The sequence below is a fragment of the Peromyscus eremicus genome, chromosome 1 (assembly GCF_949786415.1).
Source record: "Peromyscus eremicus chromosome 1, PerEre_H2_v1, whole genome shotgun sequence".
NCBI classification, from domain to species: Eukaryota; Metazoa; Chordata; class Mammalia; order Rodentia; family Cricetidae; genus Peromyscus; species Peromyscus eremicus.
Window position 1 is genome coordinate 152,826,100 of NC_081416.1, and position 19,304 is coordinate 152,845,403.

The 19,304-nt window shown below is 44.5% G+C and overlaps 1 long non-coding RNA gene across 1 annotated transcript in view; it reads left to right on the forward strand.

The window, feature by feature from the left end:
• Positions 1 to 1,599: 1,599 nt before the first annotated feature.
• LOC131920447 (uncharacterized) overlaps positions 1,600 to 19,304 on the forward strand; it is a 45,889-nt gene continuing 28,184 nt past the window's right edge. The window contains exon 1 of the long non-coding RNA XR_009381650.1: positions 1,600 to 1,841. This is a non-coding gene — a long non-coding RNA (uncharacterized LOC131920447). The remainder of the gene's footprint in view (positions 1,842 to 19,304) is intronic.

Consider the following 19,304-nt stretch of genomic DNA (forward strand, 5'->3'; position numbering starts at 1 on the left):
ATTAAAGAGCTTGTAAGTCGTATATTTGGGGGGTTATTAAGATATAAGCCATTATTTAGCTTCTGTTAACCTTATTAAGTACCTTTTTTTTTGGGGGGGGGTCTAGCTCCTGTCACAATATGAAATTGTTTTTAATTGAGATGACCAACTTCCATTAGATTGTTCGACCCCCATTGTGTGGACGAACACAAAGCACTTTTCATTTTTGCTGTATTGATCGAGCAGCAATTTGCTTGAACTGCATTCAAAACCTGGTGGAGAAAGATGGGGAAGGTCTCTTTAAAGGCGCATTTTTCCCTCTGCCCTGCCCCGCTGTTGGCTTGTAGCTAATTCTGCACGCCAGTAGGGAGCAGTGGTGAGCAGAGGCCCAGACAGAAAGCTGCCAGTCAGCAGTGATAGATTATTATTCGTTTCTGTTATAGGTGGGGTGTGCAGTCGGTTACAGTAATAATTACCAGGAGTAGAGGGTTTCCTAGGCAACCAATTACCCCCCCCCCTCATTCATGCTGTTGCTGAGAGTGTCTGGAAAGCATGACATTGCTGTATTCTGAGGTCTGTTGCCCCCCTGCTGCTCCAGGTTTGAGGTTAGTTACAGCATCATAAGATGCTCTGAAGCATAGAGAGCTCAGGCTGGGCTTAAAAAGCATGCCAGCGAGAGGGCCTCTCCTCCCTGGCTTCCCCGCTAAGGACCAGAGTTCTGAAAATGCAGATTCTCCATCCTGCTTGGCAACAAGGTTATGAGCTCTCAGTCTCAGAGCCCTCTCATTTTCCATTATTTTGGGGGACTATGGATGATTCCATTTTAAAAGTTTTATTATGTCAGGAAAATGTGCAGAAACCAGACCTTGTCTTAGGATTTGAGTCAGATAAATCAACGGGCAGCTGTCATAGCTAATCATGGCAGTACATGTGGCTTATTCATCTTATGAAAATGGACCCTAAAGAGGAAGGTAACTTCCTGCAGGAGCAAGCACGGTCCTGTATGTGGTAGGAAAATAATAGACACTGCATCTGTTATCTGGGCGCTGTGCATGAATCACAGCATCCTACATCCGGGGCTCTCTAATCTTTCATTTTAATGAACTTACATCGAGTGCTGTGCAGTGATAAAAAGTAGCATTTGTTTGTGTCTGCTCTGAAGAAAGATAGTGATTCGGGCTTCAGTCTTAGATGTGAAATGTTTATCCATTTCCCAAGCAGAAGTCACAAACAGAGTTGACAGTCCAGATCTTGTTCTGTGCTAGGACGCTATGGGAATGCTTGGTCCCACATACCAGACCCATCTGTTACCTCAGTTCTCAGTGAGATTGTCAGCATCTGTCATGGAGGCACCACTGGCGCTAGTTGTGACCAGTAGTTTCCTTGTGTGTGAGCTAGGAGCTTTGTATGTGCTGGGGCTGCTTGGAGGCCAGGGAGCCTCCTGAAGAAAGATGGTAAAGGAGTGGGCTCTGGCTCCTTATACGGTCTCACTGTCCATCAGCAGCAGAGCTCCCTGGTGTGCTTGCCGTGCATACATATGCTCCTTTCTTCTTGTCTTCCTGCTGGTCACAGTGGTTGGGAACCTGTGGTCAAGCATCAGAAGCAGGAAGGATGCACGAGGCAGCTAGGACCTGATTTTCTGAGAGGCCAGAGACAAGAGCTCTGGGCCCTTTGATTTCCCAGGATGCCTGGAGGAGAGTCATTTCCTGCCCCTGATCTGGCCTCTGCTTTGGTACCAGAACATGCGCCCTCATGCTCAGCTACACTGGACTGACAGACTCTGCTTCTCCTCAGCTGCCCAAGTGTGCCCTGAGTACCAACTGGGAGTATCCTGCCTCCAATTACCACAAAGCACCATGAAGGTACAGAAATTTCCAGTCACCCTCCTAGACATAGGCTTGTGGGTTGAGTCACTAAAAATGAAATATGCGGTCTGTGTTTTTGATAGGGATACTGTAAAATGTAATTGGCTAAATGAATCCATCAGGCTGGGGTCATCTGAAGTTTAGGCTCACTTTAAATACTTTAATAATATTTTACAAAACTGTTTATAAGCTAAAGCTACGAGGCTAACACCTGCTAGCTCAAACAGTTTTATCAAGTAATTGCAGGTTTTCTTGCAAACCATTAAACAACCTAAACAAGGGAGTGGGTCTCTTGGAACACAGTGGTCTAATAGACTTCACAGTTTAGCCAAGGAAATAATTTTTGATTTTCATATTGCATATCTCTAGTATAAATTATTTGAATTGAAGGTCCTCGCCAAACTAATGGTACAGGTTAGATAATAAATGATACCGATTTACAACGAACTAAAGACCTACAATGAGGTCATCATTTACTGACAGACAACTACCCTGGTAAGAGGAAGGCAGAGAAGTGGGTCCAGTGAGGCCTTTCAGAACTCTGATTCAAAGCCACCCCTTGCTTTTCCTCATCCATATCTCTGAATTCTGGGAGAAGAAACAATGTCTTAATTTTTAGAACAGTCAGTCTTCTGTAGATAAAAATGATGAAATTATATTAAAAAATAAGTTGGGATATGCCTTCATTATGAGCCTGCTCTTGGTTATTTTTTGGGGGGTTGGTTGTTTGTTTTTCTTTAAATAATTAAGCAATTTCAGGAAACATTGTTAAAATCTTAAGGTTAAAGCATTCTCCTTTTTTTTCTGTCTCAATATTACTCTGTACCCTAGACAAAGGGAATATTTAAACTGTTAAATTTGAACAGAGATGCAGTCTGCATATGACTTCTCTGAAGCCCTATAAAAATTCTTCAAAATTGCCTATTCACTCAAATTTACTGAGTGTAGCAAAAATGTCAAAGGCATAAAGTCAGAGAAGATTGAATAAAATAATGCAGAAAGACAGATTAGTCATGCACAGACCCACACAGCCTTTCAGAGCGTACAATACCACTCTTTATTACCGTTCTATCTTTACAAAGACTACGTTCAATACATGGAAGATGATACATGGCCAGCCATGTCATCTGCCTGTGATTCCAGCACTCATTTATCTGGGCCCTTTTCACAGTGACATTGATGAGAGATCGCAGTGTTTTCAGAGTATTGTTTTATTTATCATATATAATGGCTGGGGAAAAAATAGGAATTATGTCACCGATAGCACATAAAAGAGTCGCACAGAAGCTTCTGTCACAAAGTTTGGTGAAGCCTAGGACAAGGGGGCTCCTGTCCGTTCATTTCTCAGTTTTCTTCCCTGCTGCCTGCCTCCCCCATACCATCCCCCCAAGATCTGTGTGCTGATAACGGTTGAGAAATAGAAAGCAAATGTTTCATTCGGTCAAATGTCGGAAATCCCAGCGCTTGTAAAAACTCAGGTCATTATGGTTTTTTTTTGTTGTTGCTGTTCAAGTGTAGGGCCCATTTTAATGACTCGGGAGTCACTGAGTGTGGGTTCTGCATTTGCAAAGGGAAAGAGACCGATTATCAGCCACAGTTTTGTATCTTGCAAATTTAATAAAGAGCAGCCCTTAAGATAGAATTTCTTAGGCTGCCACAATTGACAAAAGCCAGCTATGTGGAAATGTCAACAGCAACCCTCATCAGCAGGCTGCAATGTTGTGCAATCAAGAGAGCACCATAGCTCCATATAAACAAATGTATAGAATGTGTAGGGGGCAGGGCTCAGGACCCAAGATCTCAGGGCTCAGGGGACAACTGGCATCAGCTTGCAGTGGGAACACGTTAAGTGATTCTGGGGCGGGATGTTCCCTTCTGCGACCTCTAAATTGCAGGAGCCAGTGCTGTCCACATTTTTTTTAAGAGAGTGTCAGGGAGAGTGGCTGAACTGGTGACAGCCTATTATAAAATAGGCTGTCTTGCCCTGTGCTCTTTGGGGTGCATCCCATTGCCATGCTTTTGGTGTGGTCAGAAGAGAAAAGACAACTTGTATATGTTGGGGGTCTCTTGTGTTAGAACAGAGAGCCACCTCCATTCACACACATACTAAATCTTGAAATCTTTCTGTTAAGCCCTGTTCTGGGTACTTGTCCCCTCAGTGAAGGCTTGGGAGCCATGCACCCTGGGCTGCACTCCAGCTCTACCGTTCAGTTTTTTATTTGTTCTCCAGTTCTTTGTAGAAGGATGGGATGGATCTTGTATTTGGAGGTGCTCTAATGTGAGCCAGTCTATTCTGCAGGGGGTGAGGACACATTTCTTTATCCTCTGGAGGGGTTTGCTGTGATCCTAGGTCTTGTTTTGGCCTCTAATGGACTGGCAGGCTGAACACACGAAGGATCTGCAAGTGAACAGAAACTCAGAGTCAGAAAAGCCTCCCCAGGGTCTCTAGTCTCAGCGTCTCCAGTGTTATTGTATCCAGTGGTAGAGACAAATGGACTCCAGGGGTAGAGAGAGAGGCAGAGAACTTAGGGTAATGTGCATCTTCCTAGCTTTTTATGGGGACAGCAGAAATCTTGGGTGGAGTGGTACACACACACACACACACACACACACACACACACACACACACACATCCTGGGGGTGGAATTTTGGGTCTTACTTGCTAAGCAAGTGCTTATATAACTAGACCCTAACTCCGCAATACTGGTAGGTTCTAGGCAAGCTTTCAACTCCCGAGCAATGTTCCAGGCACAAAGCCCCAGAAATCTTGAATGGTGCATGCCAATCCCATCCCTTCGCATCTCCTTTCCCATGCTTCCTTTTTTGTCTCTCTCTCTCTCTCTCCATTCTTCTTTCCTTTCCCTCTGTCCTTCCTTCCCTCCCTCCATTCTTTCTCTACTGCCTCTTTGCTCTCTTCTTTCTTCTTCTCTTCCTCTTTTCTTTTTCCTCCCTTCTTTTCACTGGCTGGCCAAGTAAACCTGTGACACTGTCTTCAGTCCCCACCTGGGGCTGGCTACCAGGTACCAGCCATTCCTGAACCAGCATGTCTACTTCATGCACGAATGACGGTCTGGTACACACCTGTGGAGTGTTGCTCAGTAGTGGGTCCTGGATGAGTGAAAGGGTAAAACCAAGACTGCGTTTTGGAGTAGGCCATGTGATACACCCCCTGCAACCAGTATGGATGTATCAGTTCTACCATTATACCATTACCAGGCACTGCCCAACCACCCCGGATGTTCCTTCCATTCTCTGGGAAGGCTCCAGCAAGCAGATGTCCCAGAGAGGGGGGGCAGGGAGCTAGGGAGAGGCAGCAGTCTGCTTCTACGTTGCTGGATTCCTAATGATTCAGATGAGGGAGAAACATGTATTTATATAAAAGCAGGCAAGATGACGCACGCTTGTAATCCCAGCACTTGAAAGTGGAGGCAGACGCTCAAGGTCATACTTGACTACATAGTTTGAGACTGGCCTGGGATATATGAATCCCTGTCTCAGACAAATATGTATTTATTTAGAAATCTGAATAGTAGCAGATGTTGTGAGCAGGCCTGGGCCCTACCTTTGTGGAACTTTGAGATGAGTAAGGAAAAAAACAAAAACAAAACAAAACCATGAATATAAGTGGACCCAGACAATAACTGGATAGTATGTGATCAGGAAAGGCCTCGAATGAGGTGGCATTATTGAGACCAGAAGGATGACCAGGAGAGGCTGTGGAGAATAGAAGCAAAGAGGCAATCATGGGTGCCAAGACCCAAAGGCAGGGATGCCTGGGGAATGTTGGGTGAGGTTGGGGAACAGGGCAGAAAGCAGAGTGAGGCTGGCTGTGAAGAGAAGATTGCCAGGGCCTTGTTAGCTGTGGAAGGGTTTGTTCTCCAGCAGTGGGAGGCTCTGAAAGTTCCTCACAGTCAGGGATTAGGTGTGACTCACATTTGAAGACCATCACTGGGTCTTCTCCCTTGGAATTGCTGTGGGAGGCTGATACAGTGCAGAGGGACCCTCTTTTCAGATAACATGATGACAGCAATGGAGAGAGAAGGGGTTAAAACAGACAGTAGAGTCAGAACTCGTGGGACTTGTTGATGACCTCCATGGGAAACAGACTTGAGAACCATCTCTCACCAGCAGGCCGCTGGGGACCCCAGGTGGATGGAAAGGCATGGAGACCCGGTGACACCTGAGAGCCAGGTCACTAAGAAACTTGGGCTTCCCTGAGGACACCCTCCCTGGCAGGGTGCCTACCTCCCACCCATTGCTGGACCCCGGCAGGTCTTGGCCTCACTGGTTTTCACCTTGCTTCCCAGGGCTTGCCTTCGGTTTCCATCTTCCTTCCTCACCTTTTTACTCTCTTCTCTCCTATTTTTTTTTAAATCTTCCTCCTTCTTTTTGTTAAAGACAGACTCTTTTTTTCTTTTAAAGATTTATTTACTTATTATGTATACAGTGTTCTGTCTGCATGTATGTCTGCAGGCCAGAAGGGGCACCAGATATCCTTATAGATGGTTGTGAGCCACCATGTGGTTGCTGGGATTTGAACTCAGGACCTCTAGAAGAGCAGCCAGTGCTCTTAACCACTAAGCCACCTCACCAGCCCCTAGTTAAAGACAGACTCTTACTATGTAGCTAAGGATGGCTTAGAATTCTCTGTACTCCTGCCTCAGCCTCCTCAGTGCTGGAATGATGGGTATGTCTTCTTCTTAAAAGGGCTTATTAGAGGGGACTGGTGAAGTGGCTCAGCAGTTAGGAGCACTAGTTGCTCTTCCAGAGTACCAGGGTTCAATTCCCAGCACTTCAATGCCAGTTCACAACTGTCTATAATTCCAGTTGCAGGGGATTTGATGTCCTCTCTGGTCTTCACAAGCACCAGCCATGCAAGTAGTACACAGACATACATGCAGACAAAACATCCATGCACACAAAATAAAGTAAGGAAAGGAAAAGCCTAATTTAGGCATAGGCTGTTGAGATGGTGGCATGACAGGAAATCTGGGAGTCCTGTACTGTGTGCAGGAGACAGTGTGGCTCACAAGGGGACAGAAATGGGAGATGAGGTGAGGTGGGCTGAGAATGGGGTGGGGTGGGGGAGGAAGGAGGGTCATGGGTGGGCTAGGGGGGATGGGCAGCTGTGCTGCTGAGAGGCACTGACCTCAGTACTAGACACCAGGCCATGGGATGAGAGCAGGTCCAGCCTGGTGACTGAAATACAGTGTCTCGAAGCAGGCTTGTGAATGATAGGCCAACTCATAGAGGCCACTAGAGGTGAAGTTATCTGTGGAAGTGAGTCAGACCAATGCCAGAATCCAGACTTCTGTATCCCAACCCCATGTCTTGTCCATATGTTAAAAAAAGACTTATTTTGTTTTATGTATATGATTGTTTGTCCCCATGTATGTCTATGCATCACATGTGTGATGCCGAGGAGGTAATGTGTTGCATCTCCTGGAATTGGAGTTATGTATGGTTGTGAGCCATAACATGGATGCTGGGAACCAAACCTAGGTCCTCTGGTGCTCTTAACTGCTGAGCTATATCCCCCAGCCTCTTTGTTACATTAATATATATATAATTTGGGTTCAGTTCCCAGCACCCATATTGAGTGGCTCACAAGCTCATATAACTCCAATCCCAGGGGGTCCAATGCCCTTTCTAGCCTGTGTGGCTACTGCATGCACACAGTGTACATACCAACAAGTATGCATAAATAAAAATATTTTTTTCTTTAAAAAAATTATGTTCCTAACCAGGTGTGGTACCACATGCTTGTCATCCCAGCCTTTGCGAGGTTGAGGCAGGAGAATCTCAAGTGTAAGGTTAGTCTGCTCTACTGAGTGAGACAGTGTCATAAAACAAAACAAGTATGTTCCATATCTTCTTGTTAAATCTTTACTTGTAATAGTGACAGATTGGAGAAAATCCCAGGGTCTGGCAATAAGCAACTTGTTCAAAATAAACTACTATAAAGATGTGTGATCATTAAGAGGATTTTAAAAGCTTCTCCAATAAGATGGACCATGCTCATGATGCATTTGAAGTTATGTGGAAACAGAATGCAGGTGCCTTGCTTTGTGGAGATCTGCATGCAAGTCAGTGTGTTAGCCTCTGATAGCCAGGTTCTCCAGAAAATGAACAATCAATAGAGAGCATGAATACATACATGTGCACATTCATGTACACATCTATTACTCATCTATGAGTCTGTCATCAATCTCTGCCATAGGCTGATTGATTGAACTACACATCCATCTACCTGAATTAGCTTTGTGGTGGCACTTGGCATATCCTATATCCCCAGAGCATCCCAGCAGCCTGGGGACCCAAGGAAGAACTGAGGCTACAGCTCAAGTTCAAAAGCAGTTGGAGGCAACATTTTTTTCTTCCTTGGGGAACCTCCATTTTTTTCTCTTCAGACTTTCAATTGATTGGATGAGGCCCACCCACATGATAAAGAGCAATCTTCTTCATCCAAATGATACTTACTTAAATCCATCACACTAAAAAAAAAAAAAACCCAAAACCAAAAAAACCAAAAAAACCTTCAAGACAATATCCAGACTGGAGGACGATCAGTCATAATGCTCAGCCAGGTTGATAGGTGCTGTTGGTCTGTGGAGGCATTGATTCTGGACACATTCTTTGCAGCCCAGGGCTTCTACAGTAAGCATGCTTTTATCTGAGCATGTGAAAAATGGAAAATTAAATCTGAATGATCTAATATGGCCCCCAGGAAGCAGCCCTTGCCATGTCTGAAGAGGGGTGTATTTATAGCAGCTGTCCCTCTCCTGCCCAGGCCATGGTACCAAGTCCTGTATTCTCTGTTAGATTTGTGGTTTAAAATGACAGAATAACCTCTAGGGCCAGGAAGTATGAGCAAGGGGAGGACTCATGTGTAACTCACACCCTGTGAGCAGTTGTCCTGTCCCAGATGTATTTCTGTTCCAGTTTTGCTTAGATCTCCCCAACTCACTCTTCTTTTTTTGTGTATGTTTGCTTCTTTTGAGACAGTCTCCTGTGTTGGTGAGGATGGGCTTGAACTCTTGATCTTCCTGTCTCTCCTTTCTGAGTGCAAGGATTAGAAGCTTACCCCCTCCCCTGCCAGTTTTGTTTGTTTGAGATAGGATTTCACTATGTACCCAGGCTGACACTGAACCCCCGATCTTCCTGCCTTGGGCTCCGAGTGCTGGGATCACAGGCCTGTTCCACCACACCTGGCTGGCCACTCTGCTTTTGGGAACTTTGTTGGTATTTTACCATGTGACAGTATCTTGTGTTCAATAAGCCGGTCCTCCATTGATGGACATTCATGTTCTTAGTTTTCTGTCACAAGAACAGCTTGGTCCTCAGCAGTTGCACATGTGTCTGAGTGTTCTTCTTAGGGTGTATTCCTGAAAGAATTGCTGGGTGTAAGCATCTGTGATTTGGAGGAGTTAGATCTGAGAATATTAAGTGGACTTATCATGATCCTGGGCTCTCACACACTCACCCTTGTTCCATGCATGGGCCCATGTGTGCTATAATTACTGAAGTGATGGGTTTTATTTTTATGATGTATCTCTGTGAGTGTACATACCACATGTGTGCAGGTGTCCACAGAGGCTAGAAGAGACATGGGATCCCTTGGAGCTAGAGTTATAGGTGGTTGTGAATGGTTGGCTGGTATAGGTTCTGAGAACAAAACTCTGGTGCTCTGGGAGGGCATCCAGCATTCTTAACTGCTGAACCATCTCTCTAGCCCTTGAAGTGATCTTTCTTTTGCTTTTCTTTTTTTTTTTTTAAATTTTTCTCTTGTATGCTACATTCCCGTCCACAGTTCCCACCCCCTCTTCACAGTCCCTCTGCTCTACTTTTCATCTCCCCCAGATATACTCCTCTTCTGTTTCCCCTCAAAAAGGGCAGGCCTCCCAAGAATATCAACCAAACATGGCATATCATGTTGTAATAAGGCTAGGCACATCCCATCATATTAAGGGTGGGTGAGGCAATCCAGTAGGAGGAAAAGGGTCCCAAAAGCAAACAAAAGAATCAGAGACAGCCTCTATTCCCACTGTTAGGAGTCCCATAAGATGACCAAGCTTCATAACTGTAACATATGTGCAGAGGACCTAGGTCAGACCCATACAGGCTTCTTGATTGTTGGTTCAGTCTCTGTAAGCCCCTATGAGCCGTGCTTAGTTGATCCTGTGGGCCATTTTCTTGGGATGTCCTTGACACCTTTGGTTCCTACAATCCTTCCTCTCCCTCTGTTGCAGGATTCTCCAAGCTCTGCCTAATGTTTGGCTGTGGGTCTCTGCATCTGCTCCCATCAGTTGATGGATGAAGCTGCTCTTGTGATGATTAAACTAGGCTCTGGTCTACCATGACCATGGCAACTCTTATAAAGAAAATATTTGATTGGGGTGGCTTACTTACAGTTTCAGAGGTTTAGTCTATTATCATCATGATGGGGAGCATGGTGGAATGAAGGCAAGCATGGTGCTGGAGGAGTAGCTGAGAGTCCTACATATTGCAGACAATAGGAAGTTGACTGAGACACTGGGCAGTATCCTGAGCATAGGAAACCTCAAAGCCCAACCCTACAGTGACACACTTCCTCCAACAAGGCCATACCCACTCCAACAAAGCCATACCTCCTAATAGTGCTACTACCTATGAGATTATGGAGGCCAATTACTTTCAAACTACCACACTAAGGATGTTAAAAATTTCTTCAAGTATTTCTTGGCCATTTAAGATTGCTCTTTTGAGAATTCTCTATTTAGATCTGTACCCCATTTTTTAAATTGGATTGTTTGGGTTTTTTTTGATGTCTAGTTTCTTGAGTTCTTTATATATTTTGGATATCAGCCCTCCATCAGATGTTGGTTGGTGAAGATCTTTTCCCATTCAGTAGGCTGTCATTTTGTCCCATTGATGGTATCCTTTGCCTTACAGAAGTTTTTTAATTTCATGAGGTCTCATTTATTAAATGTTGATCTTAGTGCTTGTGCTATTGGTATTCTGTTCAGGAAATTGTCTACTGAACAGAATGCTATAGATACAGCTAAGTGCTAGAACATTCAAAGCTATTCCCCACTTTTGTTTCTGTGAGGTTCAGTGTATCTGTATTTATGTTGAGGTCTTTGATCCACTTGGACTTGAGTTTTGTGTAGGGTGATAGATATGGATCTATTTGCATTCTTCTACATGCTGATGTCCAGTTATGCCAGCACCATTTGTTGGAGATGCTTTCTTTTTTTCCATTGTGTATTTCTGGCTTCTTATAAAAAATCAGGTGTCCATAGGTATATGGATTTATGTCTGGGTCTTCGATTCGATTCCATTGCTCAACCTGTCTGTTTTTATGCCAATACCATATGGCTTTTATTACTATAGCTCTGTAGTACAGCTTGAAATCAGAGATGGTGATGCCTCCAGAAGTTCTTTTATTGTATATGATTGTTTTAGCTATCCTGTTTTTTTTTCATATGAAGTTGGGTATTGTTCTTTCAAGGTCTGTAAAGAATTGTGTTGGAATTTTGATGGGGATTGCATTGAATCTGTAGATTGCTTTTGGTAAAATGGCCAGTTTTACTATGTTAATCCTACTGATCCATGAGCATGGGAGATCTTTCCATTTTCTGATATCTTTTCCAATTTCTTTCTCTAAAGACTTGAAGTTCTTGTCATACAGGTCTTTCACTTGCTTGATTAGAGTTACACCAAGATATTTTTATATTATTTGTGACTATTGCAAAGGATATTGTTTCTCTGATTTCTTTTTCAGCCCATTTGTCTTTTGTATATAGAAGGACTACTGATTTTTTTGAGTTAATCTAGTATCCAGCCATAATCTTTTCAATAGTGTGAACTCATTGCTTCAAACAATGACCAAGAACTTAATAATCTACAGTTCCCCCACCACCCTACACCCCCACCTCCTTTACCCAGAGGAACTTCTCAATTCTCTGCCCTGGGATCTTTTTGCCTCCCTTTGATATGTGTTATTCTGTGTGTCACATTCTTAAAAATGTGTGTGTGTGTGTGTGTGTGTGTGTGTGTGTGTGTGTGTGTGTGTGTGTGCATATACACAGGTTTGTGGTACTGGGTATTAAACCTAAGGCCTCAGGCATGCTAGACAAGCTTTGTACCTCTGAGTACACCCCATCCTTCACTGGTAGATATTAAGTGTTCTACCACTGGATTGTGTCTATAATATTCTGTTTACTTTTATGTTAAGACAGGGTCTTGCTAAGTTGCCCAGGCTGGTTTTGAACTCATGATCCTCATGCCTCAGACTCCTAAGTAGCTAGGATGGCAGGTCTTAACCACTAGGCCTAGCTATAAGCACTTTTGTTGCTGTTGTTCAGTTCTTTTTTTTTTTTTGTTTTTTTTGTTTTTTTTGTTTTTTTGGTTTTTTGAGACAGGGTTTCTCTGTGTAGCTTTGCGCCTTTTCCTGGATCTTGCTCTGTAGACCAGGCTGGCCTCGAACTCACAAAGATCCACCTGCCTCTGCCTCCCGAGTGCTGGGATTACAGGCGTGCGCCACCACCGCCCGGCCAGTTCTTATTTTTAAAACAGATTTAGTTTTTGTTGTTATTGTTGTTAATTATGTGTGTGTATGTGTATTATGGGAATATACATTTGTGAGTGAAGATGTCTTGGGAGTCCAGAAGAGGGTGGTAGATTCCCCAGAGTTGTGAGCTGTCTGATGTGAATGCTGGGAGCCAAACTCAAGTCCTCTATAAGATCGATCAGTAAGTGCTCTTAACTGCTGAGCCATCTCTCCAGACCATCAAAAGGGCTCTTTTCCTCAGCCCATCTCCATGAGACCAACCAGATTTATTCCACAACATGTCATATGTGATACTACTACTGTAGCTCCCAAGGACCCACGGACCAGCATCTGCATGCATATTAAATGCCTCCCCCACCACCTTTGCTCATCTCCTCATGCCAGGAAGGCTTGCCAAGGCTGCCCTGACCTTGCGTTCCTCTCTCTGGAGTGAGCCAGTGTGGGATTGGGCACAGGATGATGTGGGTAGTAGTTTTGTTGTTGCTTTTGTTTTTAATTTTGTCTTTTTCACACTGATTTGATATGCTAGTTTTGTTGTATATTGAATATCGTGGAACTTAGAACCTTTCCTTATTACCTTTCATATTGAGAATTATTCTTATTATTCTTGCCTTTTGTTTATTCTTCCATGTTATTTAACGATTTTTTTAGACATTCCCGTGGGTGTTTAAAACGAAACAACATGGGGTCAGTAGATCCTTCAGGGAGAGAATCAAATCTACACAACGTTTGACTAATGTATCCATGGACATAGTCTATCTCTCCATTGGATTAGGACTTCTTCATAAGCCATTGATAAAACTTTACCAATCCTACAGAGCTTATGAACTTGCTTTGTTCAATTTCTTCCTAGACAGTTCAAATTCATTTACAGGGATTTTTTTGTTGTTGTTGTTTTGTTTTGTTTTTCGAGACAGGGTTTCTCTGTGTAGCTTTGCACCTTTCCTGGAACTCACTTGGTCACCCAGACTGGCCTCAAACTCACAGAGATCCACCTGGCTCTGCCTCCTGAGTGCTGGGATTAAAGGCGTGCGCCACCAACGCCTGGCCATTTACATCGATTTTATTGCCATGTAGCCCTCCAAGATACTTCTGTTTATCCTTCTTCTCATCCAACTGAGTATTAGAGTGGAGCTGTTAAAAGCTGGCTGAAGGGGTGTTTCTGGAATGGATGGTCTTGCCTGTTTGTTGCGGTTTGAGCTGGTGAGGGACCTTGCTCTAGGATCATTTGGCAAGAGAGCATTGCTCTTCTCTGGGGTGAGCATGGGTGCTCCAGATCAGGGAGCACCTGGCGATGAGTGAAGAATCCAGGCTAGGAGAAAAGATCTCCTAAGATCTGTGCTTGAGTCTTGACTCTGTGTTCTACCAGCCAGACTTCTAGAACATTACCCTTCTGGTCATTTACCAGTAAAGGAGAGTGGAAGTGAAATTCACAAGAGAAAAGGTTTGCATGGAGTTTAGAACATCATAAAAGACTGTCTTTATTTTCTTAACAGCTGAGAATAGCGAGTGACTCATACTATTAGAGGGTTTGTAGCAAATGAGCAGCCACAGGACCAGAGGAAACCTAGGAAGCATCCTGGAATGAATGCTGTTCCCTCTGGAGACATAGAGCTGTGGCTTTGTGGTCCTCGGTGGTGGGAAGCTTCCTCTGGGGATGAATAGGATTCATTCAGAGAGCACAGGCTAAAAGGATGTCTGCTATATTGCTTAGTGTGGCTTCTGGTCTCCTGCCTTAGCCTCCCAAGTGCTGAAATAACAGGCCCACCGTGTCTTGTGCAATACTCATTTTAAGTTTCTTCTTGACCCCTTAAGTCCAACAGTTGAAGAATGGTTTGCCTGATGACACCATGACATTTTAAAAGTTTCCCTTGGTTTCTATCCAGCTTCTTCACACTGCTGGAGGGAGATAGGTACTGCCTCTTAAGACTTTTAAAATTAACTTAATTTTTGTATGTGGCGGGCATTGCTACAGGCTCGGCTTGAACTTACAATGTAGCCCAGGATGGCCTCAACCCATGATCCTCCTGCCTCTCTTGTAACATCTGCTGATATTACAACTGTGTGCCACCACACCCAGTTTGATTTAGTTTTTTAAAATCAGTACTGTGGATTGAACTTAGGATTTTGTGCATGCTAGGTAAGCTCTCTGCCAGTCTTTAATTTTATAGACACATAATAATTATACATATTCAAGAGTACAGTGTGATAATTCAATACATGTATATTTATATGGTATTGAACCAGGTTAATTAGCATATCCAACTCCTTATGCACTAACAATTTCCCTCTCTTGGGGACCTTTGAACTCCTCTTCTATTTTTGATTTTTTTAATTATTTATTTATGTGTGGGTATGTGTATCTGTATATGGGTATATGCAGTGAGTGTAGTACCCATGGAGGCCAGAAGAGGGCGAGGGATCCTCTAGAGCTGGAGTTACAGGTGGTTGTGAGTTGCCTGATATGGGTGCACAAGTAAGAACATGTGGTAGTTGTCTTTCTGTGCCTAACTTATTTCGTGTTCTATCCATATTGGCACAAATGCCAGGACTTTGTTCTTTTGTGGCTAAATAGTATCCTTTTATTTTTTTAATCCAATTGTTAGGGGACATATTGATTGATATATTGGCTGTTATGTGAACATGGGTGTGCAGGGATCCTTTGAATGCGTCATTTCATTTATTTTGGGTATTTATTGAGGCATGGTAGCTGAATCATATGATGGATCTATTTTTGATTTGTTGAGAACTCTCCATACTGTCCTCTAGGATAACTGTACTGAGTTACATCTTACAACAATTCTTTTCCAACTGTTTTGTTTGAGACAGGATATTACTATGCAGGCCAGATTGGCTTTGAGCTTAACCATCCTCCTGCCTCAGTTTCCTGAGTGCTGGGAGTACATGGTATACCACCATATGTGGCTTCTCCTACAACTTTTCAGTCACCATGGAGACAGTCTTTCACACATTCCTTGAGATTCTCAGTACCCTTTTCTAAAGCCTAGGTCTTCAGATGACACCTAGGTCCATGTGTGTGAAGCTTTCCCCACAGGTAGCCATGAAGGCTGGGTCCTCGTGGGATTTGTGGTCCACCCAGCACGAGGAGCCTGCATGGGGCCGATAAGTCATGATCCAGAGAGAGGCTGACAGTCACCCAATGCCCACTGATTAATGAAAACAGGGCTAGTTGGACACAGAGTAGATGGTTATAAATGGTGCTGTCAGAGAAAAATAATTATTGTATTAATAAGGAAGCGATTCAAAACCAGGCTCTAAAAATGGAGAGCTGGCAACTTAGCATCTTGGTGGCTGGGAGCTGGCTTGGTGAGATGGTGGGGGTGCCCCACCTCCTCTGCCTCTCGGAGGGAACCTCTTTGCCAGCCTCATCCACGCTTGGATGTGCATTCCTCAGTTCCACTTGACCCAGCTCTCCCGGGTGCTGCAGGCCAGACCAGCCGGGGCTGTTTGCAGGCTCTTGGTACCATTTCCAGTAGGAATGGGGAAAAAACGAGCATATCTTATTGTACCTGAAACACTGTATGATATGTACTAAATATTATGACTACTCGGGGCCTTGCAATAATTGATTCACCCACACAGCCATTTAGTCTGCGAGCTGTTCGTTTTACAAATTCTACAATCTTTTAGAAATTCTTTCAGTGCGGAAGATTGCTGCCTGGCCTCAGATTCATTATGGTGATTGAATCCTCTTCAATAGAGAAGGTTTAGCGTGAGCACATGCCCGTGTGTCTCACTCAGAGCGAAGGCACATAGGTTAAAAGCTTGTCTGGGTGGCATAATTCACTGCTGCTGTGCCAAACAATCACGTCTTATTGTGACCTTCATAAGATTCAAAAAGGCAATAGGATGGAGCTTGGCTTTTTTTAAACCTACTCACAGATTTAGCTTCCCAACATCTGAAGCTTGGAGAATTCCTAATTAAATAACCAATTAATAATGTAGAATAGAAAAAGCTATTTTTTTCTGAAATGCAAAATCATAATTAATCAGAGCACAAAAACGCTGCCTGTCTCTATATCAGAAAAATATAGACTAGTGTTTAAATATTCCACCACACCTGAACCCTGGCCATCCGTCATTGTTATGACTTAAAACATCTCAAACTAAATTAGGTTTTGTTTGTATAGAGTGGGGAAAGTCAGATGGCTTGAATGACAAAATTAGAACACGCTCAAATCACCGAGACAAAACCACATGAACAAAGATGAGCAGACTCAGGGCTGCCAGGGCAGAGCAGACGCCTTCTCCAGATTCTTAAAAAAATTTGTTCTTTCCCATTTACCCAACCAATTGATCTAAGTATAAATTTCTGACCCCCAGGCAGACATTCCTATAGAAAAAAATTATCCCTGCCTCCTTGTTAATTGCCCAAAATAGAAAGCCTGGCTGAAGAGACACTGTTCCCTCTGCTCCCTGTTGGTGCCAGTACCCTGAACCAGCCCACTCCTGCCCACGAAGCCAGCCCCGTGGCTACCAGGGAAGGTTGGCCCTCCCCTGACCCACTGTCCTGAATTGCCTCTTCGTACATTTATAGTTTAAGCAAAAAGCTGCCTTTAGGGTTTGTGATTCCCCACCCCCAAAATTTATGCCCATGACACCAAATACCAAAACCAGAGGATAAATTTTCCAAGAAAAAAAATCACTTAAAAACCCTTTAATAGGAACCGGAGAGATGATGGCTTGTTGGTTAAGAGCAACTACTGCTCTTGCAGAGGACTTGGGTTTGGTTCCCAGCACCCACATCAGAGGCTTGTAATTCCAGCTCCAGGGCATCTGACACCCTCTTCTATCCTCTGCAGGTACATGCTCCCCCTATATATACATAATTTAAAAGTACATATTTATGGATTAAATGGGCCAGTGGATGGTCATGAGCTCCATGGCCCAAGTCTGGGCTGTTTCACTGTCCATCAGCTCTCAAATGAGAAGAGTACCCAGCATGCCTGCTACTCTCTCTGACCCGGGCAGGTGTCCCCATCAAGCCCACCCTTGTGCTGTTGCTTTCTCCTGGAAGTGAATATTTGGAGCCCACCTGCCTTCCAGAGGTGGCCCAGTTGTTTTTTCCTTGAGTATAGCTTCCTGGCTTACCTGGTGAAAAACGGTCCTCTCCAAGCAGGGGCACACTGGCATTACTGTTTCGAGACCACATTCCACCTCGTATTCTTCAGTGTCAGCTGTATCAAGGATGTTCCTCCTACATCAGTCACTCTCCTCATCACCATCACCAAATGCTTGACAGAAGCCACTTAAAGGTAGAGGTTTATTTTGGCCCGTGGTTCAGAGGACTCGGTCCACTATGATGTGGTAAGCATGGTGTGTAGTTGGTCCATGGATTCTGGAGCCTTGGTCGCCAACCTGGAAGCAGAGATCTTGGCAGAAGTGGAGCGGGCCTGAAACACTCACACTCTTAGGTCAGCCAATGACAGTGATAGCCAGCATTCCAAAAGGTTCCACAACCTCCTCAAAACTGCCACCAGCTGGAGACCAAGTGTTCAAAAGCACGTGCCTGTGGGGATATTTCACATTAAACCCAACACTCCACACCTGACCCTTATGTTTTTGGGTATGAATACCTGAACCCCATCAGGTCTGGTAGGGTTAGATGATGTAGGTGCTTGGAGGGGGACCTTCTCAGCCTGCTGTGCTGGTACCCACTACCCTACCCACCACTACCACAACAAACCTTCAATGTATAATTTGCTGTTATGGTAGAAATAAATACTTTTTGGTGACAGTTTTAGTGTCAGACTTTGTGTGTTGTTTTTTTTTATTGAGAAAACTGCTATGAATTACCATACATGAACATAATAAAAATGTGAGAAATATCTGCATTACAGCGAGGTTTTCATCAATAGGCCAGGACATTGATCTCTGTTCCTCTTTGGGGTTCATATGCCTATAAAAATGTGATACCCAGGAGGCTCCCTGGCATGGTTCCCTGGACATCCCATCCCCCAAGAGGGTTGAACTATGGGGATGTGAAGCCTTTGGGGCAAAGGGACTGAGGTGATAGGGAGGAGAACAAGCTCATCCATCCTTCCTTCCTGTCTTCCTGACCAGCCAGGCATCTGGGTCTGCCAGCTGGTGCCTTGGGTGTGTCCTAGGGACACACACTGGGCCAGCTCTTGGGTGTCTTTCACATCTGGTGGAGAGGACAGCCTCATGGGCAGAGGCCAGTCAATGTGTTTTGGCATAGGCCAGTGTGAACTGGACTGGAACTGTTCATTCAGTTCTTTCCTCCCTTGCTGAAATGCCTACTGTGTGCCAGGTTGGTTGTATTTTAGGAATCTCAATGTTCTGTGCTTTCCAAGTCATTGTGGTCAAGCTGGGGTGGGGGCAGAGGAGAATAATCAAATAATCACGCAAATAAGTATATGCTCCCTAGAATGGAGACGAGTCTCAGGGACCCATACTCACAAGGTGTTCAAGGAATGGATGCTAGGGAGCAGAGGGAGCCCTAATGGGGGTGGGGCTTCTTGCAGGAGTGACATCTGAGTGGAGGAGCCAGGCTCAGGGACTTGGCAGCCACAGGAACCAGAGCAGTGCTGGCAGGCAGAGCAGCCTGGGAGGAAGTCCAGTGCCTTCGAAGAGCTGAAAACGGCCCAGTGGCCAAGTGGACAGAAAGGAATCAGTGAGGGGAAGAGTCTGAAGTGGGGGAGTGTGGATGTCTTTCAGATAAGAGACCTAGTGAGGGGTGGGGGTGGGCTGTGAATGACAGTGTGACCTGCAGCTCAGACCTCATCCACCTAGCCATCTCATGATCATGGGCAAGTTCTCTGCAAAATGCCTTCCTACCCCATCTGGACCCAGCACTATAGCCAGGACTGGCTTTGCCAACTTAGACTCCTGCACCCCTCAGGGCACATGTGTCTGCTGTCTGCCCT